Source organism: Eubalaena glacialis, chromosome 3, assembly GCF_028564815.1.
Source record: "Eubalaena glacialis isolate mEubGla1 chromosome 3, mEubGla1.1.hap2.+ XY, whole genome shotgun sequence".
NCBI lineage: Eukaryota > Metazoa > Chordata > Mammalia > Artiodactyla > Balaenidae > Eubalaena > Eubalaena glacialis.
In genome coordinates, this window is record NC_083718.1 from 174,835,112 (window position 1) to 174,848,485 (window position 13,374).

Sequence of the window (13,374 nt, forward strand, 5' to 3'; positions counted from 1 at the left end):
TCCTCGGCCTTTGGACGACCAAGCCAGCCTTTGCCCTCCCAGCAGGGCCCCCTTCCCCTGGTGCTGCTCAGGCTGATGCAACCCCTGTCCAGACTGCAAGGCAGTGTCCTTCTGCCCTCCTGGCTGCACCCCCTGACCTTGGCCTCAACGGAGAGGAGGGCCATCTGCCAGGCCATGGGGGACCCATGAGGGTTCCCACAGGAGGCGGCTTGGCCAGGGTGCAGGGCTGGGTGGAAGCAGGGCTGGTCTCCCCAATCCTCCCGCTGCCTGAGCAGCCCCTGAGCAGCCTGGCCACACCTGTGCCCACTGGCAGGCACTCCTGGGCTGTGGGCCCTGCAGCTGGTGCTTAAATTAGACCCTGCATCCCATGTGGGCTCTCAGAGTCAGCTGAGGTCAAGGCCTGAGTGCAGCCAGTGGCCCCTACCTGGGGGGCTGGGAGGGGTCTGGGTCCTGGTCCTCTCCCACCCTCCCACTGTCCTGGCTCAGGCGGCTCGGCCCCTCCTCCCTCCAACGCTAGTAGCTAGTCCTGCACCCTCCGGCTTGGAGCTATCAGGGTGCAGAGGCCAGGGACCCCGTGCCAAGGCCCTGCCCCATGGTCCCCAAGCCCCGCTGGTATCTTGCGTCCCCTCTCAGGGCAGTATCTGGCCAGTCTAGATCTCTTTCCTAGCAGCAGCCTGGCTCCTCCCCTGCCAGCCCTGATTCGCTCCTGGCTGGGAGGCAAGGTCTCCACTTAACCCCTTCCAAACCCGTTTTCTGGATTGCTATTAATAATAACCAGCAGGGCCCACACCTCACAGTTGGCCTTGAGCTCTCACAACCTCTGTCTCTGAATTCTCACATCAACCTTCCAAGGCCAAAGTTTATCACTGTTGTTTCCTATGGATGAGGAAAGTGAAGCTCAGAGAGGGGATGGTATCTTATACGGTGACCCAGCTAAGGAGTGGCAGGGTGGGGATTTGAACCCGGAGCTCCTGACCTGAGTCCTTAGAGCTTCCCACTCGTCACCACAGATGGGGGATTCGCTCCTGGCTGGTAGGCAGGCTCTCCACTTAACCCCTTCCATCAACAGGTAAGTGAGGTGTCAAGGGGCTGGGGGGGGTGGTATTGGGCAAGGTGCTCCCAGCTATTCCCAGGATTGGTCCCTCTTCCTTCAGCCGCCCCGCCCTCACCCTCCACCAGTCCTATCCAGCTCCAGCTCCAGCTTTTTCAGGCCCGTTCGTGGCACCTTACACTCAGGCGCACAGGTCAGCCCTTGCCTGGAGCTCTGTGGGAAGGGTCTGTAGGACTGGATCCTTACTCCAGTTCATATGGGGAGTTCTTTCTGAGGGTGAACTGACTCTCCATTAGTCCACACCCCACTGAGGGTTTCCCCCTCCTCAGTTCTTGGGTCTGTGCTCTACGACGGAAGTCAGGAATGGGCGATGTCACCCACTGAGGAATCGCTGAAATGATGAGAGAGAGAGACTCTGGCCGCCAGGAGCCCCAGTCTGACGAGGGCAGCCACAGGGAGCCAGGACTCTGCTTCTATCTCTTACTGGCTGGATGATGTTGGGCCTCTGCCCCCTCTTCTCTAGGAAGGCAATAATAATATCTGCCATGAGACAGTAGCCTGGTCAAAGCTAGGCCTACCCTGTGGGTGTCCCTCAACAAGTGGCAGCCTCCTGCCTTCTTGCCTTCCTCTGATCTCAGAGGGCCGCTGATCTGAAGAGGGAGCCACCATGGGAATGTTATCCCCTCAGTGGGCAGCCAGTCTGGGGTGGGGCACAGTTCATACACCCAAGAAAGTCCTCAAAATGGCCAACAGAGGGGAATCTGACCTCTTTGCACTACAGGGTCAGTCACTAGGTGAGGGGCTGACTTTCCTGCATGCGTCGGGTTCTCTCCTGCGAAGAGGGGCCGTTGCACATGCTGCTGCTGCCTTCCACCCTCCTCTGCTAACTCCTCCTCATCCTACAGGGATCAGCCCAAGGCTCCCTTCCTGTAGGAAGTTTCCCTAACTATCCTCCGGCTGGGTTATGGAGCGCCTCTAGGTTCTCATGCCATTTCTTCATCCTCTGTGCTTGTACTCATTCATTCATTCAGCCAGCAAATACTTAATGAGTACTAAATATGGGCCAGGTTTTGTGCCAGGCACTGCGGATACAATATTGAAGAACAATAATAGCTAACATTAGCTAACATTCATATTATACTTAGTATGTGCCACGCATGGCTCTGAGTGCCAGTGCATTAGCTTATTTAATCCTCTCTTGTGAGGGCTTTGAGGGAGATACTATTATTATCCCCATTTTCCAGATGAGGAAATGGAGGCCCAGGGAGCTTAGGTAACTTGATTCAATTCCCCCCACACCTCAGCCTGGATTTGGACCCAGGACATCCGTTCCTTTAACTTCTGCACCATTCCACCTCCTGATCGAGAGGCATGGCCCCACCCTCCCAGGCTCACTGTCCCAGGGAAAGAGAGACCAGTAACCAGGCAATTACAGGACGAGGGAAGGGGGACTGTGGGAGTGCCCGGAGGGGCTGCCTAACCCAGGGGGCCATAAAAGGCATCTGAGGCAATGACATCACTGCAGCTGCCTGTGTGGGGACAGACAGGAAATAGCAGAAGTGGAGGCAGGGTCAGCTTTTCCTACGGGTCACCCCACAAGTCACTCTTTCACTCATTCCACAGCTACTTAATGAGCCCCTACTGTGGGCCAGCCGGGTGCTCAGGGAGTGATCCAAGCAGACAAAATCTTGCTCTGGTGGCACTTACTTTCCTGAGAGAGAAAATCAGCAATAAACAAAACAGATAAGTAAAATATCTCACGTGATATTTGGCAGTGATGCTCTGGAGAAGGGGAGGGCCTGCAATGTTAAATGCAATGTTAACTGTTAGAGGCAGGCCTCCCTGAAAAGCTGGCCTTTGAGGTGAGGGAGTCAGCGGAGGATGTTTCTAGGGGAAGGTCATTCCGCCAGGGCACAGGTTCTGGGTGGGGAGTCTGCCTGCCGTGTGCAAGGCCTGATCTAACCTTGTTTCCACAGCACCGCTCGGACTCCAGCTGAGAGGCTGACACAGCAGCAGAGACGGAAGCTGGGAGCCCCATTGGACCAGGTGAGTCATGCAGGTGAGCCCTGATGGTGGTTTGGACCATGGGTGAAAGGGGTGAGAAGTAGTTATTTTCTGGATATATTTTGAGTCAGGGAAAAACAACAGATTTGCTGATGGATTGGATGTGAGGTTTGGCGTGAGCCACAGGCAAGATGGAGCTGCCGTCAACTGAGATGAACTGAGTTGGGAGCCGATTTGGGGAGGAAGGTCAGGACTTCGGTTCTGAGGCTAGGGGTTGCGTTCCATTCATCTTTTTCTTTTTTTTTTTAAAATTTATTTATTTATTTATTTATTTATTTTCGGCTGCATTGGGTCTTCATTGCTGCACACGGGCTTTCTCTAGTTGTGGCGAGCAGGGGCTACTCTTTGCTGCGGTGCGCAGCTTCTCACTGCGGTGGCTTCTTGTTGCGGAGCACAGGCTCTAGGCACGCAGGCTTCAGTAGCTGTGACACGCGGGCTTCAGTAGATGTGGCTCGCGGACTCTAGAGCGCAGGCTCAGTAGTTGTGGCGCACGGGCTTAGTTGCTCTGTGTCATGTGGGATCTTCGCGGACCAGGGCTCAAACCCTTGTCCACTGCATTGGCAGGCGGATTCTTAACCACTGTGCCACCAGGGGAGCCCCTGTTCATACTTTTCATTCCAGCATTCGTATAATAAATGGCCAACAAATGCTTGTTGAATAAGTGAATAAATGGATGATGGACAAAGTTGGGAGGGTAGGAGGCCAAGGCCAGTTGGTGAGGGGATGCGGGGACCCTGATCCTGTTCCAGCTCTCCCACCGCCAGCCCTGAACACCCTGGCTGGCTCGTGCGCACACCCACACTTGCATCTCTACACAAGCCCTCTCCTACTTTCATGTCTGCAGGGGGCCAGCCGGGGCCTGGGCTTGTCCAAAAGCGAGTCACACAGTTGCCCTGGGCCTTGGATGGAGGAAGAGAAGGCAGGGCATCCTGGCAGGCAGGACTGCACTGGGCTCATCCTAAAAATACATCTCTGGGCTCTGCCAAGGGCTCCAGGGCCTCCATCAGGCTCTTTAGGGCTCATCAAAGCCTCCAGGAGTTCCCGTCCCATACTTGGGCTCTGATCAATGGGACAGAAGCCAACACTTTGAAGAGAGGGGAGCGGGAAGGGCAGGAAGGAGAGGACAGCAGTGAATAGGAGGAGGAGGAAGAGGAGGAGGAAGAGAAGGCCTGGCGCCTGGTTCAGAGGCTTCTGGGATGAGGCAGAAGTCTTGCTTCCTGCAGGGCAAGGTTGAAGAAGGCCTTTTTGTGGATTTGAGGATAAGGAGGTGCTCTGGACGGCATCCCGGAGCTCTGAGCACCACAGTGTTTGTTTCATTGCTATGGTGGTGTCACGCTGCCTGGGGGCTGCCTGAGCGTGGGGTTTCTTCCTGCCTGAAGTGCCAGGTGTCATGCAGGCCAAGGTGTCCAGGTAGAAAATGGGCGCTAGCATCACTGTTTGATCTGAAGTGTTCCCTCTTTGCACCCTGAGTCTGCCTCCCTCCTGGCCTTCCTCCTCTGGGTTGGGCCTGAAACCTCCAGAAGGACTATATCTAGTCTCCCAGGAGGAAGGGGCCTGGAGCCCTGTATAGTGCTGTGGTTAAGAGCACTTGGCAAGCTTGTGTTCCTGTGCGAGCGACTTTACCTCTCTGTGCTTCTGCTTCTTCATCTGTAAATGGTGGTAATAGCTCCTTCCTCAAAGACTCGCTGGGAAGAGGATTACGTGAGATCGTGAATGTTTGGCATTGAAAACACCATGCCTGGGGGCTTCCCTGGTGGCGCAGTGGTTGAGAATCCGCCTGCCAATGCAGTGGACACGGGTTCGAGCCCTGGCCTGGGAAGATCCCACATGCCGCGGAGCAACTAAGCCCCTGTGTCACAGCTACTGAGCCGGCGCGCCTAGAGCCCGGGAGCCACAACTACTGAAGCCCACGTGCCTAGAGCCCGTGCTCCGCAACAAGAGAAGCCACCGCAATGAGAAGCCTGTGCACCTCAACGAAGAGTAGCCCCTGCTTGCTGCAACTAGAGAGAGCCCGTGCACAGCAACAAAGACCCAATGCAGCCAAAAATAAACAAAATAAATTTAAAAACAAACAAACAAACAAACAACACCATGCCTGACCCTCAGGCACCTAACAAATGATGTCCTCTCTCCCACCTCAGGCCCCAGGGCAGTGAGATGACTTGCACAAGGGGCATCAAGCTGTCCATCTGGGTAGACTGGGACCAGGACTTGGGTTTTCCTTCCTGTGCCTGTGTTCTTCCTGCTGCATCCCCATCTCTGTTCTGGAAGAAAGAAGACACTCGGAGCTCCAGGAGGCAATCACCGTGGAAACCCATCTGCTGCGTCTTATCTGCTGCTGTTTTTTCCTCCCTCTCTGAGCCATCTGGGTGTCTCACTACGGAATTAGCAAGAGCGGGGGCTGGAGGCTGCGGGAGACTCTGGGGTTTCAGCTCTCACTTGCTGGAGCACAGATAACCCCAAACTGTGGTGAATCCCCACAGGGCCCTGCAATATCGGTCCAGCTCCAGCTAAAGTGAGTCTGCCCCTCTAGGCACCACCAGGATGCAGAGCGGACAGATGCAGGATGCAGTTGTCTGCCCACAGCGACAACTCACACCTGGACCCCACCTGGGGGAAGGCCAGAGGAGCAGCCCAGGGGACCCGGGGAGGGGAGTTGGGGAAAGCAGGTCTGGCCTCTGCTTCTCCCCCAGGCACAGCTTGTGACCTTGGACAAGTCACATCCTTTTTTCTGGGCCTTCAATTTCTCACTCTCAGCCTAACATGGTAGCAGGACTAGGCTTTCCAGAGCAAAAAGGTCTGGAATTCTTACTCAGAAGTAATCCTGATATAGGTTGTAGGTCAATCCTTCCCTTTCCCATCCTGTCAAGACTTGACTTTGTTAAGGAAAAGTATACGAACTTGGAAGTGAGGCAATGTGGAGGCTGCTTGACCTTCATCTGTCCATTGGGGCATCTTCTAGCAAGCCCCCGAGGGTCATGTGACTCCCTATGTATTAGGATCCAGGTATTTTATAAGCCTGAGAACTAAGATGTCAACTTGTAGAAAACAGATAAGATACAAAGGATTTTTGTCCAATAGTGATATAAATGATTTCTGACCAGTAGAGATCACCCCAAAGATTATAGTCATGCACTATAGAGCATTTGCCAGTTGGGAATCTGACTAGCAATCTTATTTCAGCCTTCTCTGTGCTTTGCTGACTGTTATCAATGAGTCCTCTGAACCAGCTTTGTGATCCTGAGAGTTTCCTCATGAATGAGTGAAATACAACTTTGACAGGTGCTCACTACGCATTTGTAGAATAATTTTTTTTTTTTTAATATTTAGAAGACTAAGAGTTGACAGCTCACTGAGCCTCATTTTCCTCTTCTGTAAAATGAGGAATTCGAGGGAGGGGCTTACAGATTTGCTGACCATGTGCCAGGCACTGTTGAGCTCTTTATTTATTTATTTATTTATTTATGGCTGTGTTGGGTCTTTGTTGCTGCGCAGGGGCTTTCTCTAGTTGCGGCGAGCGGGGGCTACTCTTCATTGTGGTGCGCAGGCTTCTCATTGAGGTAGCTTCTCTTGTTGCAGAGCGTGGGCTCTAGGTGTGCAGGCTTCAGTAGTTGTGGTGCGCGGGCTCAGTAGTTGTGGTGCATGGGCTTAGTTGCTCCGTGGCCTGTGGGATCTTCCCGGACTAGGGATTGAACCCGTGTCCCCTGCGTTGGCAGGTGGATTCTTAACCACTGTGCCACCAGGGAAGTCCCTGTTGAGCTCTTTATATCCATGATTTCATTTAAGCCTCACAGCAAAACTGCCAGGGCAGCTGTTCACCCCGTTTCACAGGTGAGGTTAATGAGGTTCAGAGAGGTGGAGTGATTGCTCCAAGCCTTCACAGCCAGTGAATAACAGAACCTGGATTTGAACCAGTGCATCACAGGTTGGAGGGGCGTGTAATTCCTGCTTCACAGCTTTATTGTGGGGCTCCTTGAATGAGACAACACGTGGGAAAGTGCTTGGCAAACTCTACAGGTATGCACACATGTGAATAATTATAGTCAGCCCTAGGCTGTCTTCTAACCAGCCACACCTAGATGTGGCCCAGGGTCTGGGCTCCCCTCCCCTGGGAGGCAGGCCTCTGCTTCCTCAGGGTGGGTTTCTGTTATCTGGAGAAAGCCAGAGGAGACTGAGGTGAGCAGGCATCTCTGGTCCAGCCCCTCACAAACAGGACACCTGCTGGAAACCACAGGCTGAGCTCTCAGCTCTGGCTGTTCCTTTGAGGCCTGTATTCCTGGGGCAAGGGTCCAGGGTAGGGGCTAGGGGACAGCAGATTTGGACAGGCCAAGTAAAGTCGATTTCTAACCCTAGTTCTGAAGCTATTCTGTGCCATCCTCCTGAATATTTAACCTGAATTAGACCCTCTCTGAAGGCTCCAGAAGCCATGCCCAGTCTCCCCTAGTTTCTGGAGCCTCCCAGAGCTGCCCATACCTGGACACGTCCACCTCGGCCCTGGGTGCCAAGTGGTTAATCATTGGGGCCAGCTTGGCAAATGTTTACCTAGCAGGCAGGCTGCTTGCAACCCCAGGTAATTGACAGCCTGCTTTCCAAAGCCAAGGCAGGAAGATTTATTCATCCTCTCCTTCCTCCCCAGGGATGCTGCTTGGCAGAGTAAACAGCTTTCAGTTGGCTCTTTGAGGAGATGCTCAGCAGAGGGGTGGGAGCTGGGGGCAGGGATCAGGCCCAGAGGTGGGCCCCGAGGAGGAGTTGAAGGGGCCTCAGTCCCATTTTTCTGGAGTCTGGGCCCCACCTTGGGAGCCTGGCTTAGACTGACATTCCATAATGACGTGATAATTATTGCTGTAGTTGATGGAGCCCCTGACATACATCGCCTCATTTAATTCTTACAAGCACCAGAAGAGTGAGGGACTCTTATCTCTGCTTCCAGACTAGGGAAGGGGGATGCAGAGGTGAAATCACTTGTCTAGGGCCACCCAGCTAGTGAGTGATAGAGCTGGGACCAAACTGCAGTGTGTTTGACATCAGATCTGCTGGGCTTTCTACTTTCCCTCAAGGAAGAAAAGGCTATCAATTTGTTGAGGACCTACTATGTGCCAGGCACTATGTTGGACACTTTATTTCAATCCCTAATCCGGAAGTATTTCCTAGAATCCCTTTACTATGCCATTAACATCAGAAGAGTGAGATAGTACAGTTCATAACTGGGGAAGGAAACACAGGCGTGAACCCCAGAAATAAAAGCAGGATGGGCTTCGATTGCCTCTTGTAACCCAAAGGCATCCTCATTGGATGTCTATCAGGTCCTGCAGCCCCGCCTCCATACAGACCCTGATGTTAGCGGGCTCCCACCTCCCCTGCACCCTCCAAAGTCCAGGCCACCATCATTTTGCACCTGGGTCATTGCATTGGCCTCTGGTCTCTGCTTTCCTCTTGTCTCACTAAAACACTGTCTCCTCACAGCAGCCAGAGGATTTGTTAAAATGTAAACCCCGTCTCCCCTTGGCTGTAACTCTGTATTAGCCATGTCTTTTTAGTTTCTGTGTTTTGATGTTTGGCACCAGGGCCTTGCTGACCCTGGAGGGACTGCCCCTCCCAGGGTAGCCAATTCCTATAGATAGTAAACAACTCACCCTTGAGCTTGCCTTTCAAATGCAAACTACCCAATCCAGAGCCTATACCCCATCACCTCCTCTACTGGGCTCTCACACTCAGGGCCACACTACTCCCCTGACCTATGCATCCCAGGGTCAGGTACCAGGCAACTGGAGACAGCCTCATGCCCAGAGCCCACTGAAATTATTCATCCAGCCAATTCTAAGACTGCTTGCGGCCTCACCCACTCCTCCCATGGAAACCACAATCAAGACCCTTGCCTGTGTTTTCCCCTCCCTCCCTCTGCCTCCTGACCAACCCTGATGCTTCCCCATGTGCCCCCCTACTGCCCCGCCCCAGTGGCATGGTATGCCTCCTCCTCTTGGGTTCTGTGAGTATAATGGACTGTCTTTCCAATGGCAGTTGTCTCCTGGTCTGTTGGCCTCACTGTACCTAAATAATAATAAAACCTATATTTTGAAACAAACTCCCCTAGTGGCTTCCATCACACAAGAACAAAATCCAGGCTTCTTTCCACAGCTTAGAAGGCCCTCCATGATCTGGGCCCTGCCTGCCCTCAAGACATTGTCTCCTGCCCCACTCCCCGGCCACTGTGCTCCAGACCCAGCAAAGCCATTTCCACCTTAGGACCTTTCACCTGGCTGTCCCCTCTGCCTGGAACGTTCTTCTCTCAGAGCTCATCATGGGTGGCTGCTTATCGACATGCAGGGCTCAGTTTACATGTCACCTCCTCAGGGAAGCCTTCTCTGAGCACTCACCATCAAGGAATAGTGATAGCTAGCACTTCTTGGGTGTTTTCCATGTGCCAGGCACCATTTTACATCCTTTTCACGTATTCACTCTTTGAATCCTCACAACAACCCTATAAGGTAGGTATTATTATTATTTCCATTTTGCAAGTGAGGAAGCTGAGGCTCAGAGAGTTCAGGGACATGACCAAAGTCTCACAGCTAACAGGCAGGAGAGCTGGGATTCAAATCCAGCAGCCCATTTCCAGAGCCTACACTCTGAACCACTGCACCTTATCTCCTGGTGCAGAGTAAGTTTACAATAACTATGATTATTACTATTGTTTTGAACAGAGGCCAGGTTTTACCCACCTGTGTTCTTTAATCAAATTTGAATTCCTTTAGGCGAGCCAATCACCGTCCAGTTTGCCACAGTCCCTCCCACTCCCTACTGTCTTACACCAATTTACCTGACTTGCTTGGACCCTGAAGGCATTCATGTTTGCAGCCTCTGCTCTGGGTGCCTCTTATTCGCTCATTCTTTGAACCAACACCCACTGTGGCAGGTGCTGTGCTAGGCCCACAGAGATGAATAAGATGGCATCCATGCCCTCAAGGAGCCATGGTCCTGTTCAGAGGAGACGGGCACACAGGTCGCTTCACTGCACTGTTATGTGTGCTGTTACGGGGACGCCAGTGAGTGTTAGGGAAGCACAGGGGGATTCAGCCAGGAATGATTTCCCAGAGAAAGTGACATCTCTGCTGGGTTTGAAAGATTGGACAGAGAGTAGACCAGAAAGACGCAGCACAAGCAAAATGGAAAAAGCACAAACAAATGCATGGAGATGGCTGAGTGCATGCCTGTCTAGGGACGAGCTTGTCACTTTGGATGAGAAGGAGGAGTGAATCTGACAGGCTGAAGGAAGTTGGTCCAGACCTTGAAGGTCTTCTGCGCTTCTGGAAGGACTGCAGCTTTCGTTGTGGAGCCTGACAGCAGTCTGAGGAGGATTTTAAGCAGGGACTGACATGGCATTGTTGATAAGGGTTCCACCCCACCCCACCCCCATTTTCCTCAACCTGCCTTGAGAACTTGGTACCCACCTAGCCAGCTCGTGTTCTGCAGGCTGGTGGGCCTTTACCAGGCATTTGATGGGCTTGTTGATAACAAGACTGAGGGCCTGGAAGAGAAGATTAAGAGTGGGAATTCAGGCCTCCTTTGGCCTCTTGGTGTCCCCGAACTGGTCTAGCCTCTGAGAATCATTTTTGTTGAGAGATTCTGAGAAGCAGGCCATTGCCAAGGCCAAGTAAACTCCCAAAGCCATGGAAGGAGCCAGATAGTAGAAAGAGTAATGCCTTCACAAGTTTTCCCCTCCCAGGGGCGGGTGGGCAGGATGTCCAGCCTCTTTGTTTGTAGGAAGCCCCCTCAACCTGGTCTCCTTCCTCTGGGCTCCATAGTCTCTACTCCTCCCAGCTGAGGCTCTGGTGACTACCTCAGGGTCGGAGGGGGGGGGCATCCCTCAGCTGTTCATTTAGGCCCCTCTCTGAGAGGGGAAATGCTGGAACAACTCTAGAGACCCCGATTCCTATCCTTTCTCTCCAGCCAAGGGTTAAGGCAGTAGAATAGGTAAATCTGCATTTTGGTCCTGGATTTTAAATTTTTATTTATTTATTTTTCGGCCGTGCTGTGTGGCTTGTGGGATCCTAGCTCCCCAGCCAGGGATCGAACCTGTGCCCCCTGCAGTGGAAGCGCGGAGTCCTAACCACTGGACTGCCAGGGAATTCCCTTTGTCCTGGCTTTGCCAGTTTTTAACTATAAAACTTGGGTAAGTCTCCTGGCCTCTGTGAATCTGTTTCCTGACCTGCAAATCAGGAATGGTACTACCGATGTCTCAGAATCTCTGTGTCAACTGAACGAGATAGGGTTTGCCAAGCACTTGGCACAAACATGATTCTTACCAGTGCTGGACACTAGCAGCTGGAGTTCATCAGGTGGAGGGTGGCAGGGATGGAGTGTCATGGACATTGGATGGACCACAACGGATTCAACACATGTTTCGGCAGAGGAGACAGCACTTGCAAAGGCATACAGGGTGACAGGGCATGGCACAATTTCAGAATGTTATGTCCCCAAGCACTTTTCTGTGCTTGGAGCAAGGGGGTGGCTTGAGTTCCCCCAAAAGCAGACCCTGAGACTTGGGTGCTCATAGTCTATTTGGGAGGTGATTTCAAGGAGCAGAAGTTAGAGCGTGGAGAAAGTGACGCAGGGAGGGGAGAAATAATATGGGGAGCATTAATGTGTAGTTTGCTGCTGTGAGCAGCCGGGTTCAGCTCCCCATGGAAAACTCAAGAGACAGTGTGAAATGCACCTCAGAATCATCCTATCTAAGGATGGAGCGTCATCAACTTCCATGATGGCCGAAGGTTGCCCTTGGGGTGGGTAGCACATGCCTCTCCCTTCCTGGTTCATAGATGCCTAAGACAGCCCTCGGGCAAGGAAGCAGACACAAGCGGGACTTTGAGTGCAGGGGCTCTCAGCTGCTGGAAACCGCCACACCGGGGGCTCAGAGAAGGGTTGAGGGGCTATGAGGCTGGTATCCACATTGTCTGCTACTACCTCTTTGAGCCTCTGTTTTCTTGTCTGAAAAATAGAAAGAATATGACATACTTCCCAGGAGGACTAAATGAGGTAAAGGATTTGAAAGTTCCTAATGACATGTCTGATACATAGTAGGTAATCAAGAAATGGTAGGTATGGTTGGGCTCAGCTCAGACGCCAGCTCCACAGAGAATCCTTCCCCGACCATCCTACTGAGAGTAGCTCACCCCTTTTATTCTCCATCAAAGCATCTTATTTCCTTTAGAGCACTTAATGGTATGCAATTATCTTGGTTATATGCTTGCTTATTATCTGTCTCCCCTCAATAGAATGAAAGCACCATGTGAGTAGGGAATTAATCTCTCTATTCACTGCTTGATTTCTAGTGCTTATTATTGTTATTATAGTAACAATAATAGAGTAGGACAGTTATTGTTCTTGATCTTTATTAAGCATATACACTCTACCTGATAACAGGATGGTAAAAGAGGATTCACCCAGACTCCAACTGGGTCCCAATGAGATGATAGGAAACAAAAAACAGTGGCTCCCTCTGGGGGGTGAGTGATTGAAAACAGAGAAGAGACATGAGACAAACTTTTGGGAGCACTGGAAATGTTCTACATTTCAAACTAGGTGATGGCTATATCAAATTTTTTTTTTTAAAAAACAGTTAGTATTAGTGCACTTCACACACTTTGTTGTATGCATATTATAGTTTGATTTTAAAAAGTGTTGTCCACCAACTTCAGCATGTAGTGGGGAGAAGGGGAAATCCAAATCTGGTCACACATATGCCAACTTAAAGTCACTTAGCAATAAGGTAAAGGCTGGAGTGGGATGGTAGCCAACCAGAAGAGATCCTTGAACTGTTGGAGGATGGGATCTATAATGAAAGCCTGGAAAATCAACCACTTGCTGAAAACTTAAAGCGTTTGGGTCGTTTGTCCCCAAAAAGACTAGATTGGAATGAAATGCAATTGAACTCAAGTATTTTATTTTGCAACAGGACTCTGGGCCCAAGGTAGATCTTCCTAACAGTGACAAAGGAGGTAAAGGAGGCTGTGACATCCCTGTCCCTGGGAAGTTTAAAACTTAGCTGGCCAGCAAACGTCCCCAGTATGGCCTAGTCTGGGAGTAGGAGACAGAGAAACAAACTCCAGCTGTCCCTCTCAGGAGCAGGGACTCTAGTTAGTCCTGGGTATTCTGGGCCAGCTGCAGAGCACTGATTAATTAGCCAGAGAGAACCACCTCTGATCTGCACTAAGCTTTTTTTGTTCTGCCGTCACCACCACCAACCACAGCTTTAATTAAATCCG

General features: G+C 51.7%; 1 protein-coding gene across 1 annotated transcript in view; it reads left to right on the forward strand.

Annotated features, from left to right (window-relative positions):
- The first annotated feature begins 2,987 nt into the window (after positions 1 to 2,987).
- The window catches only part of PAFAH2 (platelet activating factor acetylhydrolase 2), a 43,749-nt gene continuing 33,362 nt past the window's right edge, over positions 2,988 to 13,374 (forward strand). Inside the window, exon 1 of the mRNA XM_061186962.1 lies at positions 2,988 to 3,097. The gene's annotated coding sequence lies outside the window, so the exon portion shown is untranslated. The remainder of the gene's footprint in view (positions 3,098 to 13,374) is intronic.